Source organism: Crinia signifera, chromosome 5 (assembly GCF_055691185.1).
Source record: "Crinia signifera chromosome 5, ASM5569118v1, whole genome shotgun sequence".
In the NCBI taxonomy this organism is placed as follows: Eukaryota; Metazoa; Chordata; class Amphibia; order Anura; family Myobatrachidae; genus Crinia; species Crinia signifera.
In genome coordinates, this window is record NC_139221.1 from 47,786,362 (window position 1) to 47,798,501 (window position 12,140).

The 12,140-nt window shown below is 46.1% G+C and overlaps 1 protein-coding gene across 1 annotated transcript in view; it reads left to right on the forward strand.

Moving 5' to 3' along the window:
• Positions 1-4,383: 4,383 nt before the first annotated feature.
• CHD7 (chromodomain helicase DNA binding protein 7) overlaps positions 4,384-12,140 on the forward strand; it is a 118,246-nt gene continuing 110,489 nt past the window's right edge. The window contains 1 exon segment of the mRNA XM_083187150.1: positions 4,384-4,834. The gene's annotated coding sequence lies outside the window, so the exon portion shown is untranslated.

A 12,140-nucleotide genomic window follows, 5' to 3' on the forward strand; every position in this document is an offset into this window, starting at 1 on the left:
ATATCTTTGTAAGGATATCAATATGCCTATCCCAAGCATGTTTGATTTGCTCTGTGATATAACAAGCGTGATATCACATCGCACGCCATCGCACGCCATCGCACAAGTGTATGGGCACATTAGAGTTTCCTATCACACAGTGTAGATCTGCACTCATGCTGGGCTAATGCAACTTCATGAGCTCGTAGTACTGTATATGGGGAATGTGATGGGTTCAGTGTAATGGTGGGCACACTAGATAATATATCATGCGCACAGGCAATCAATGATATTTTTAAGTGACCATCTTTAGGTGTGTACACCCAATTCATCTATCGACAACATACTGTATATATATATATATATATATATATATATAAATATATATAGGTGCCATCGGCTCTGCTGCACGTCAGATGTGTTATTGATAATGTGTAGCGTATATGGACAATCTGACAGCCTCTGCTGAAACACAAGTAGTTGCTCACAATTAGGGTGGCCGATCCCGGGATTTGGCCCAAAAAAGTCTGGGATTTCAATCCCGGGATTGGAGTATCCAATTTCGGGATTAGACTGCGCATGCGCAGTCTAATGCCGGGCAGAGTCTGAGCACTCATTCAGATGCTGCCCGGCTGTTCCTGGCCCCAGTGTGTGGCCTGCACAGCGTGATGGTCATGCCACCCACTCTGCTGTGACCCCCTTCTCCTGCCCGCCCATACGCCCCTTCTCCTTTCCGCCCGCCCCCCACCTCTTCTCCTGCGCCTGCCCGCCTGCGCCTTCACTTGCGCCCACCCGCACCTTCACCTGCAGCCTGCCTGGCCTGATTCCCGGGATTGAGCATTTTTCAATCCCGGGATTGAAAAAATGCCCTGGGATTGGCATCCCTACTCACAATCCTCTGAACGGACATATTGTGCAGTAATGCTTTTTGAGAACTGTGACAGCTCGCATGGTCAGTAATCAACTGACCCCCCTGCACACGCAGTTTCCACCTCGCTGGGTTGTTACAGCAATGTGGAATCGGCGTGTGCAGCCGATAAAACAATGAGGCTTGCGGCTAAATGTAGCGGGCTCCATGCAATAGCCGTTTGGGAGAATTCCCCCGGAACGTCGAATACGGTGAGAGGCCAGTGCGGGGGTAAAACGGTGAGGGTCGCTTGTTTTCGACGATCCTCGCCGTTTAACCCCCTCTCCGGCCGCATTGAATACGGCCCATTGCTTGGGTAGAAAGTTTGGTACTTGTGTACTTTCACGGCTCCCATCGCATGCCATATGTAGTGCCATGCGATGGCATGTGATGGGATGCGATTTACCCGTGTTTTTATGCATTTTTGATGAAATCGCATGCGATCTGATGCTATGCGATTTCATTTTTCAAAGAAATAATGGACATGAGTTGACATCATGTAAAATGCACCCCAAATTAAATTTTTCACACTGTACCACCCCCACTATCAACGCCAACCCGAAGCGTGGCGAGCACAGCGAGCCCGCGAGGGGTGGCGGTACGTGTCCTACGACCTTTTCATACCCCCACAATCCACGTCGGTGTGGAGTTGAGAATAGAAAGTGTGGCGAGCGCAGCGAGCCACCGTGCCCGAAGCGTGGCGAGCGCACGCGGATACCTTCACAGGTATCCGTGTCCCCTCGCGGGCTTCACAGGTATCCGTGTCCGCTCGCCACGCTTCGGGCTCGGTGGCTCGCTACACTTTCTATTCTCAACTCCACGCCGACGTGGATAGTGGGGGTATGAAAAGGTCGTAGGACGCGTACCGTCACCCCTCGCGGGCTCGCTGCACTCGCCACGCTTCGGGTTGGCGTTGATAGTGGGGGTGGTGCAGTGTGAAAAATGACATTTGGGGTGCATTTTACATGATTTCAACTCATGTCCATAATTTCTGTGAAAAATGACATCGCATCGCATCAGATCGCATGCGATCTCATGCGATCGCATGCGATGCGATTTTTCCCTGTACGATGCACATCGTGGGAGCCGTGAAAGTACACAAGTACCGAAAGTTTGATTATTAATGTGTATGAACAATATCAGTTAGAAAAATGTGCAGGTCGGTTAGTTGGCAGTTACATTGTTTCAGTGCGTACCCTACATAAGAGTTGCTTGATAAAGGCAAATCATTAGTTTTAGTTCCTATTGAGTAGATGTGATTTACTAAGAAAGTGCAGATGTAGAGTTAATCTCAACCCTTTTTGATCCTTACAAAGAAATAATGATCAGAAAGGGTTGAGATTACCTGAAGGATAAAAAAGGGGCAGACTAGATGGGCCAAATGGTTCAATCTGCCATCAAATTCTATGTTTCTATGTAACGAAAACAACCGAACATTACTGTCAATGACTTGTGCTAGACTGATCAACTCTAAGCATGGATTGGACACTTTGGGGGTTATTCTAGTTCACTCGCAAAGGCACAAACACTTTCTCATGGACAAAACCTTGTGCACGGCAGGTGGGGCTGATGTAACATGAGAGTTAGATTTGGGTGGGGTTTGTACCTCAAACTGATATCTATATTGCAGTGTAAAAATAAAGCAGACAGAATTTACTCTGCACAGAAACATTAAAACACCCAAATCGGTACTTGTTTCCTAGCACGGTGCCCAGATTTTCTACGTACGCTAACGTAGTGAAATTGCCTCGCATCGCATGCGCTTTTTGCATGACATGCGATGCGATGCTCCATATTTTCAGATGTAAGATATGGCTGGTGTGAATGTGTTCCTAAAACGCCCCCACTATCCAAGTCACTCCGAAGCGTGGAGTCCTCCGACCTTTCCATACCCCCACTATCCACATCACATGGCATGGGTGTTTATACAATGAAATATCGCATCGCATTTGGTGCCATGCGATCCTATACGATATTTCATTGTATAAGCACTCCTGTGCACTTAATATGGACATTGCATCGCATCGCGATGCGATGCAATTTTCCTACGCAGAATAGCCCACTAAGCTATTTGCTTAGTGGGTGCCGTGCTAGGAAACAAGTACCCCCAAATCTAACTCTCTCTGCGCATGTTACATCAGCCCCACCTGCAGTGCGTACGGTTTTGTCCATTAGAGAGTGATTGTGCCTTTGCGAATGAACTAGAATAACCCCCTTTGAGTAGGTGCAAATTTCCGCTTGGATACTCAATGATCCATCTGTTTTCACAATCTCTCATTGGCGTGCAAATTCTAGACCAGAACTTTCTATCACAACTACATTGTAACTTACTACTTGTAAAGTTCAGTGGTTACGTGACTCTATTTAGCATACACATATAGCCATAGCTTAGCATTATTTATTACTACATTTATTGCTAAATTACCCTGTTTGTCTGCTGAAATTGATTTTTATAATGAGATCCAGGCAACTTCTCAGCCTGACATTTATCCCATTGATCAATCGGATGATTTCATTTGCACATATCAGAAAAGCTAAAAGGAAACAGGAAACGGTGTCATATCTAGTTAGTGAGCAGCACAGATGGAGGAGTGCTGAAAGTGTGCACACAATTCCATTCACTGTATTTAAGCATTTGCTTGATTTCCTAGCACTGAAGCTTATGTAGAACCTGATGAGGTTCCATATTTACAGAATAGTGCTTTTTTACACCACTGATCCATTCTTTCAAGCTGGATTTTGTTGCATTTTCACTGTTGGCATATTATAAATTATCTATATAATAATATCATTTAAGAGAAATTCCCAAATGGGGAAAATTAAAATCATATTTAGATGTCGTGTATACCAGTTAATGTAGAACTACAAGTCTCACAATAACCTGCCACTCATAAGGTCTTTAACAACTGTGAAGACACTTGCTGAATCTGTGACACAATGTTGTTACTCAGATTTATATATAGAATTGCAGCGTGTTCTACCATAGCTTTCTCTTCCAGCATGGTACATCTGATATGCAAAACTGGTTTCATGCAGGCTGCATGTGTTGAATATAAATCTAGAGGGAGAATCACATATTTATGGGATATGAGCCTATATATTAAATGAATTTTAAAGCACTATTTCCTCAGTGACACTCAGGCTGCTGGTCCTGTCACACGGCTGCTTCTGTAAGGAAACAAAATTAAAATAAAATTAAATGCGACCCTGCTTACAGGCAGACACCAGGCACTGACCTGGCACAGTAATAAGCTGTGAGGGATATTGTACAGAGATATATAGATTATATATATTTGTTCCTTTAAGAGCAGGGGGGAGAGAGAGAGAGACCTGAATGAAAGCAGTGAGCACTAGTGAATTCTTGCATAAATTATGCCTGGTGGCCGTGTGACGTCACGCGGCTGTGTGGCAGGGGGAGGGGGGAAAGGCCAGCGAGTGGGCGGGGCCATCTCCCCTCTGTGTGTGTGAGGGTGAGTGAGTGAGCGAGCGGGGGCGCGCACGGTCCTCGGGGAGGGCTCGTGAACGCGGCTGGGAAGCTGGTGCCCGGCGCCGGCGGAGAGCAGCAGTGAGTGTAGTGAAGAGAGAGTGAGCGAGGGGATCCCGCAAGCTGCGAGTGTCCGGCGGAGCCGCGGGTTCGCCTCCTCCCTGCGGGCGCGCTCGTGCACCACTGTCGGATTAAACTTGAGCCGAAATTAAAGAGCCACAAAGGGAGAAGGAGAAGAAGAAGAAGAGAGAAAGAGAGGGGGAGCCGGGGATTACTGCCGCCGCCACCGCTACTGCACAAGGTGCTGCTGCTGCTGGAGGAGGTCGGGGGAGAAGCGTGAACTCCAGGCACAGCTCTTCCCCCTCCTCCCTCCCCGCAGCCTGGACAGGAGGACAGGGGGGGAGCCCGGCGCACGGAGGAGAAGCTGATGAGACAATAGGGCTGCTGTGGCCGCACTCTCCGGGGTAAGTGACCGGGGGAAGTTGGGGGGTGGGATGTGGAGTTGCGGGGAGGGGGGGCACCCAGCGTGGCTAAGTAACAATGCCCTCTCCGGACAGCGCTCTGGACGGATCCCCCATCCCCGGGTCCCCGGCGTAACTCCGCGCAGCAACTTTCCGTGTGCCCGGTGCTGCCCTGGCCAAGCGCGAGCGGTGCCCCCGGTGCGGGCAGGAGGAGGAGGGTGCGGGGGGGATGGAGAGATGGAGGATCTGTGGCCGGAGGGAGAGGGGGCGGGATCCTGCTGACCGCATGAGGACCGACTGGTCCTAGATCGTAGTACATATCGCGACATCGGGGTTGTAGTGTGTGGGGGACCCGGCCAGTGCTGGGGGGGGGGGGGGGTTAACTTGTGCAAAGTGTGTGCGGGCAGCTACCTACCCCCCGTGGTGCCCTCTGTGCGGCCGGGCAGAGTGGGAAGCGGTCAGGGGGTGGGGGCACACGGGAGGAACACGAGGTGGCAGGAAAGTGCTACAGAGTGCGGCGTGGATGCGGGGGTCACCCTGCTGCTATACGGACCCCGGGCAGCAGCCTGGGCACACATAGCGGGTGAGAGAGGTGACTCTCATGCACGGATCCCGGCTGTGTGTGTGTGTGTCTGCCCCTTACTCCGGGGGCTAGACCCTGCTCTGCCCCCATTGTTACCCCCACCTAGGCTGTGAGTGCCTGAGGTTGGGTGGTCAGACAGGAGGATGTCCATGTTTGTTTGCCTGGAGATGGCTGCTCCCCGTGCACACGCCCCCCATCACCTCCTCAGCTGGGATGTTCTAATGAAGCGATAATGGGAGGCTGATAGGAGGTGGGTGTGGGTCATTGTTGTCCTGGTGGGGATGGAGGACATGGCCTCCTGCTTATGGCACTGGGTCCTGCTGGTGGAGCAGGGGGTGGATGGGGAGAAGGAGGAGGAGGTAGTTGGTGAGGCTCATGGAGAAGGCGCTGCAGGCTACCAGCAGCCATCATTGCAATGCATTCATCTCCTCCTGATGGCCTTTCACAGGAGGGTACCCTGGGGTAGGAGGGGAGGAGGCAGCAGCAGGGCTGAGGATGGGAGAGTCACAGATACACCTCCATGCATCCCTAGGAAAGTGGGCTGCATGCACCTCTCAGCCCTCACCCTGCTGCTCTCTCTCTCTTCCTTTTTGTTTAAAGTATTTTCTTTCAGGCAACAAACAATAGACAAAGGACACAAAGTAGCAGTTGAGGAGGAGTTTCCTCCTGAATGGGAGAGATCACAGACCCACACCATGCTCTCTCCCTGTCCCTCCCAGGATCCAACTTCCCATTCCCCCAACTACAGCTCCAACCCTATCTCCATGCGGGGCAGGTGCTGATATTCCCTGAACAATAAAACTTTTCTCCCCCCCCCCCCTCTCTCTTTATCCTCCTGGATGATTCCTAGTGCATCTAATCTGCTACACAGGAAGATGTCCCCTCCAAGTGCTCAGCAGCCATACATGTCAGTGACAGGGAAGCCATTGTCCCTGAGTGTATCCCAGTGCAATCCGTCCTCTTTCCAGAACCCCTATTGCTTCCTTGATTTCCCCAATTCCTACTTTAAGAACCCAGTGATAGTTTATTGCCAGGAAAGTTCCAGTGCCTCAGGCTGCGGGGCACAGGGGGCTTTTTAATGTTTTGTCTGACTGTTGCACAACGCAAGCTCTCCAGTCTAACCTAAAATGGCAGCTTGGTCGTACTACTAGGACCTATTCATTGGCACCGATAACACCACAAGGACAGAGCAGTCTCCCCTGCAGGCTTTGAACACTTCTGATATTAACCAATGGAGCTGGGGGGTAACACTTTAACACACGTTTATTTACTTTATAAAGTAACATTTTTTTTTTTTTTTTTTTTACACATTAAAGTTTGTGGCTAGATGTCCTGGTCCAATTGTGAGCGATATACAGTAGCTTTCACATGTAAGTGCATATGTTGTGAGTTTTCTGTGTCACAGGACCTGTGATGGAACAGGTTTCCCTTTGCCATGGGCAATTCAATTGCAGCACTTTTTAAATTGCACTGAAGATGGATTTGATTGCACTGAAGATGGATTTACTTTATTTAGTTTTTTTAGTTTTGGCAAAGTAATTGCATATACTGGGTTGTAATGTTCGTTCATTTGCGGTCTTGGTTAAAAAATTGCTAAGGTTATGGCATCTATAGTAATAGTGGGATAAAATGTCGTTTTTTTTTGTATAAGCAGAAATGTGTACTTTAAATTTTTTTTATATATAATGGCTAGAAGATACAGAAAATCGTTAAATATAGGAAAACATTGGCAGAAGTACTTTAACTCTTTATTTAAAATTGCCGTACTTGGCACTGACCAGTTTTTTTATTTTATTTTTGGTGATTTTTGTTTTAACTTTATTTTTTGTAAATGGATCATACACAATTAAGTTTTCTAAGTGAACACAGTTCTACAGATTAGCAGTTTTTTTTTTTTTTACATTGCCCAGTGCATGGTGTACTAAATGTAGTATTCAAAGCCCGCTTACAGTCCAGGTTTTACGGATATCCATGCTTGAGCAAAACTGTTTAAATCAAAATGACCGAGCCGACTGTTTTTAAAGGATTTTTTTTTTTTTAACTCACGATTGTCAGGGTTAGCTTCAAGGCTTAGTTTGGGGAAAACTGGTGTAAAACTTGTAATGCTTTTAGCATGTTTTTCTTATCTGTAAAGCATTTTTATAAAAACATCATTAAGATTAAGAATCCATTATTAATTATTTGTTATAGGTCTTGGTAACAAATTGGTTTCGTATTCATGTGGCATAAACAGGGCATGCTCTGGCGTTGGTTGACCCTGTCATAGGTGATGAGTGTAGAAGTCTGACATCACGTCTCTTTCTGTTAGCATAATACAGGGTATTATATCACACGCCTGTACTCGCCAGCAGCAGAGAGTGATGGCAACAATGACATCACATGTTGCCATGGATGTTTATTATTTTGCTATATGGCAGGTGGAGGAGGCGGGCTTAACACGTCACTCCACTGTAATAATCATTTTAAAGTAGAGACATTTCTATAATTTATAGAATACACTGTGCATTCGTCAACATGTATTTTCACTTATATTTTATTATCACACACATGCTTTTACTAATTTACAGCAGTCCGACATATATAGCTATAGGTAGATAGATTATTTTTTTTTTGTGTGGGAGTTAAAAAATTCACATGAACATATGTATCCTTGATGCCTTTTTTTAAATGTAACTCCTCATCTGTTGTTGCAAATACTGGAATGTGGACAACCCCCTAATTAGGAATCTGGTTAGTGTTAGTTGGACTCTCTAGGTATAGGGCAGACTGCACACAGGAGCAGAATGAAATATTGTTTTGTGCAGCAAACGGTTAAGCTTCTTTGTCTTGTGACAATTAAATGAAAGGAGAGAAGCTGTAGAAAAGGCACTACTGGAACCAGAGTTGTCTGTGGAGTGCTGGTGTAACTGTAGAGATCCTTGTCCTGTGGATGCCATGTATAATTTACTATCTGGAACTTCGGTGTGATACATGCTCTGTTGGTTTGAATAACCACTGAAGTGAGATGACGATTTCCTCGCTTTCTTGTTCTTCCCCCAACTAGTGGTTGTCTGCAAAGCAGTAATGCTACGTATCAAGGTACCTGAACTAGCCAGCTAGACCTAACTGTCTCATTGCATAATGTGCTTGCATTGAAATATTTTAGTTTATTTTGTCATCTTCAAGAGGGACAGCCAACCAGTGTAAGCATGCAAGTGCTGAAGAACTCCAAACTAATCTTAATGTATTTGCTTGAAAGCTGTTATCTGTGCAACTTTTAAAGTGGACGTATGTGTTTCCGAATCCAATTAAAAGCTGTTGCTTAGTATTATTTAAAACTCCATGATTATTTAGCATTTCATATTCTTTTCACGGTATTTATGTTAGTTGGGCGCCCACTATAGTTAGTACGCTCATACCCCCACTATCCATGGAGTTGATTTTATATAGTGTGGCAGCGAGCCACGACCCCCGAAGCATGGCGAGCGGACGCGGAAAACTAAGCAAATAGCTTAGTGGGTACCCAACTAACATATAAGTACCCCTTTCACATTGCACCTAATTACCGGGTTCATGCCGGTTTCTTGCCGGTTCGACTCGGCAATTGGAGCGATGTGAAAGGGGATACCGGTTACAGCTAACCGGTAGCAACGCGTCAAAACTAACCAGGTACAATGGTTCTTACCGGTTGGTTGAAGTGCAGTGTGAACTGGTTAATCGGGTCGATCGACCCATTTCCCGTTCACACTATGGAGGAGGCAGTGCCAGCACTAAGTGCTACCTCCTCCTCCGTGCCCCTCCATGACGTCTTCACTGATGAGATCTGAACAGACCACACATGCAGAGCCGCACCGGGACTGAACCATTTCAAAGTCCTGAACCATTTCAAAGTCTGCATTTGCGGTCTGAAAGATGTATTAGAATGTATTAAATAGAGTAGTAGTTATTGGATGGTTTAAGTTACCAATAACTTGTGGAACCGACCATGGTGCATTCTGCAACTATTGTGTATTCACTGTGCTCATTTTAGGCAAAAGTATAATTTCCAATCATCTGGCATTGGTGTCCTACATCTCTTCTAAAAGCAATTGCCACTTTATTATAACACTGCTTGAAGTACAGTATAAGCCTAGAGTAACCAAAATCTCTGATTTTGCCATGAACTCTATGGCAGATTTCCCCCTTTAACCCTTTCTCTGATAAAGTGTTTACTCAGCTAATGTGGTTAGAGATCACAGGAAGTATTGGAGTACACTGGATTTCACATGCAGTCCTTAACTACTCCATGCACTCTTGTAAGGAAATGTGGGAACACCCCCTTCCTCCTCCCCCAATTTATACACATAGAAACCTCATGTCTGCAGCTTTTCAGACACTGGTTTCTGCTGCATGGTAAACAAAAAAAAAAACTCAAACGAAAAAAAAGTTATTCAATTTCCCAGCAGTGGTATCCTAGTACACACGATCGCTGACCGCTGGATTAAGTTCGCCAGGGGGCAATCTAATTAGCACTGATAAGCCCACACGTGCCGTGGCATATCAGGGATTTTGTTTCACCTGCCTCGGACAGGCTAAGCAAAATTCCCGAAAGCAACCCTGTTTTTAAATAAAAAAAACCAGGGCTGCATCGGACGAGAACACGCATGTTTTAATGAACCGGGGTGTGTTTGCAACAAAACGTGTCTTGTATCAGTCGATCAAATAAGATAGCCCAATAAAAATAAAAAAATAGAGAGGAAAAAAAGTGTTTCCTTCCCGATGTTTTTGTCAGGTGTAATTGGATATCCTCCAATAACTTTGATCTGCTACAGGTAGGGTTAACCAGTGTCATATGTCCTATAAAATAAGTAGGCTACATATGACAACAGGGCTCTGTAAGGATGTTCTCCATAAGTATTTAAAAGCTGATTAGATAAGAGCTGCAACACCGAGTTCTTTTTAAGCTGCTCCTAGCTACGATTTAACATCTGAAATGCTAACAGTGCACATTGCTTATAAACCAGCATCACACGTCTCTTCACAAATAACCTGATTGTTACTATTTAGTTTTCTTCTTTGTTATATTTGAGTATTGTGACTGCGCTTTGGTGTCAGCAGCTTCTGCTGCAAAATCACTTTTAAGGTCCATGCCCACGGGGCGTTTTTGCCCAGCGTGTATGCTGCCCGATGATGGGGGGGGAAATCGCTGGGCTGGAAAACGCTCAGTGCATACACACTATGGAAAGCCGTCCACTCCGTCGCTCATCTGCTGGTAATACCAGCCCAATACTTAGCTGGAGCACTTCTACTCGCACAACAATTGGATATCGCCTGTCGTACGCCTATTGCCTAGATCAGTGCTTCTCAAACTCTGTCCTCAGAGCCCAACCCAATTCATGTTTTCCAGGTCAGCCGGCAGGTGCACGGTGTATCGCCAACTGTCGCATTTAAATATCCACAGGTGACCTGGAAAAAATGAATGGTGTGGAGTCCTAAATTGGCTAACCTGTGACAGACGCCCACAAAAAAGAGTTCCTCAGCTACAATTTTTTTTTTTAAGAAGTCGTTTAGTTAAAGCCGAACTATGTCACTATATTTTAACTTGATTAAAATGTTTTATGCATTCGCGCCTCTTGAGCGCAAACCAATGCGGATCTCCTGAGTTCACTTTGTGGGGGCGATTCAATTGTTTAATGGGTTCCCTATACTAGAGAGTGCCCGTAACCCGTCAGCTGTGCTATTGGCACTGGCATCCTACCTAACTTACGAACACAAGTATGCAAAAGTATCCCGTTTAGGCACCCAAGCGGGACTTTTCACATTAGGGGCAGCACTTTAGTCTGGTTTAGGATGCGATAAGTCAATAGAAGCCTAAACCATTGTATACCGCCACATCTAAAATGGCTGGGGCAATATAATAATGGGCACCCATTAAACAATTGAATCACCTGCTATGTATGTTAAAAAGCTACTATTAAATAATTCAGACATGATTCTGGGTCATGGTTTTATATATAGATAATGGTTAATTTAGTCTATGCCCTCTTTTTAACTGTCCATCTTTAATGAGGGTAAGGCAAGCTGCCTGGCACAAGTGAAGAAGGGCTAACGCCAAACTTCTAATTACCATTCTTTCGCTAGGCGTATCTGTATCTGGGCCTGTCAATAGCAAGCTGTTTGAGCAGGATTTGTGTTCTCAGATCATTACTGTTATTGACCCCTTATTGCAGTGCAGGACGACCATTGGAAATGTTAAAGTATGTGGTTGTAAAAAAGTTGCTGCTGACAAATTGGTCAACTTTCATCTGTAAAAGTTCTGTGTAAAATTGGGTATGAAAATATGATGGTCAGATGCGCACACATTTCAATTCCCAATGTTCTAGGGATTTCATATACAAAGAGTGGGGAGAGAGAGGTAGCTGTCTACCTACCTCTCTGACCATTCTCTCATCGGATTCAGTATGAAATCCCGGCGGTCGGGATCCCGGGGTTCAAAATCCTGACGCCAAAATCCCGACAAGGGGGGGACGTGGATCACCCCCCCCCCCCTTGCGGGCTCGCCACGCAGCGGGCCCGGTGCCTCGCTACGCTCGGCACACTAATTTATTCTCCCTCCAGGGGTGTCGTGGACACCCACGGAGGGAGAAAGTGTCGGGATTTCGGCAGTCGGGATTCTGAACGCCGGGATCCCAACCGCCGGGATTTAAACTGCATCCCCTGTCATCTCATGGTTCCACTTCCACTACGAATAGATTCTGTTCTTGGCCC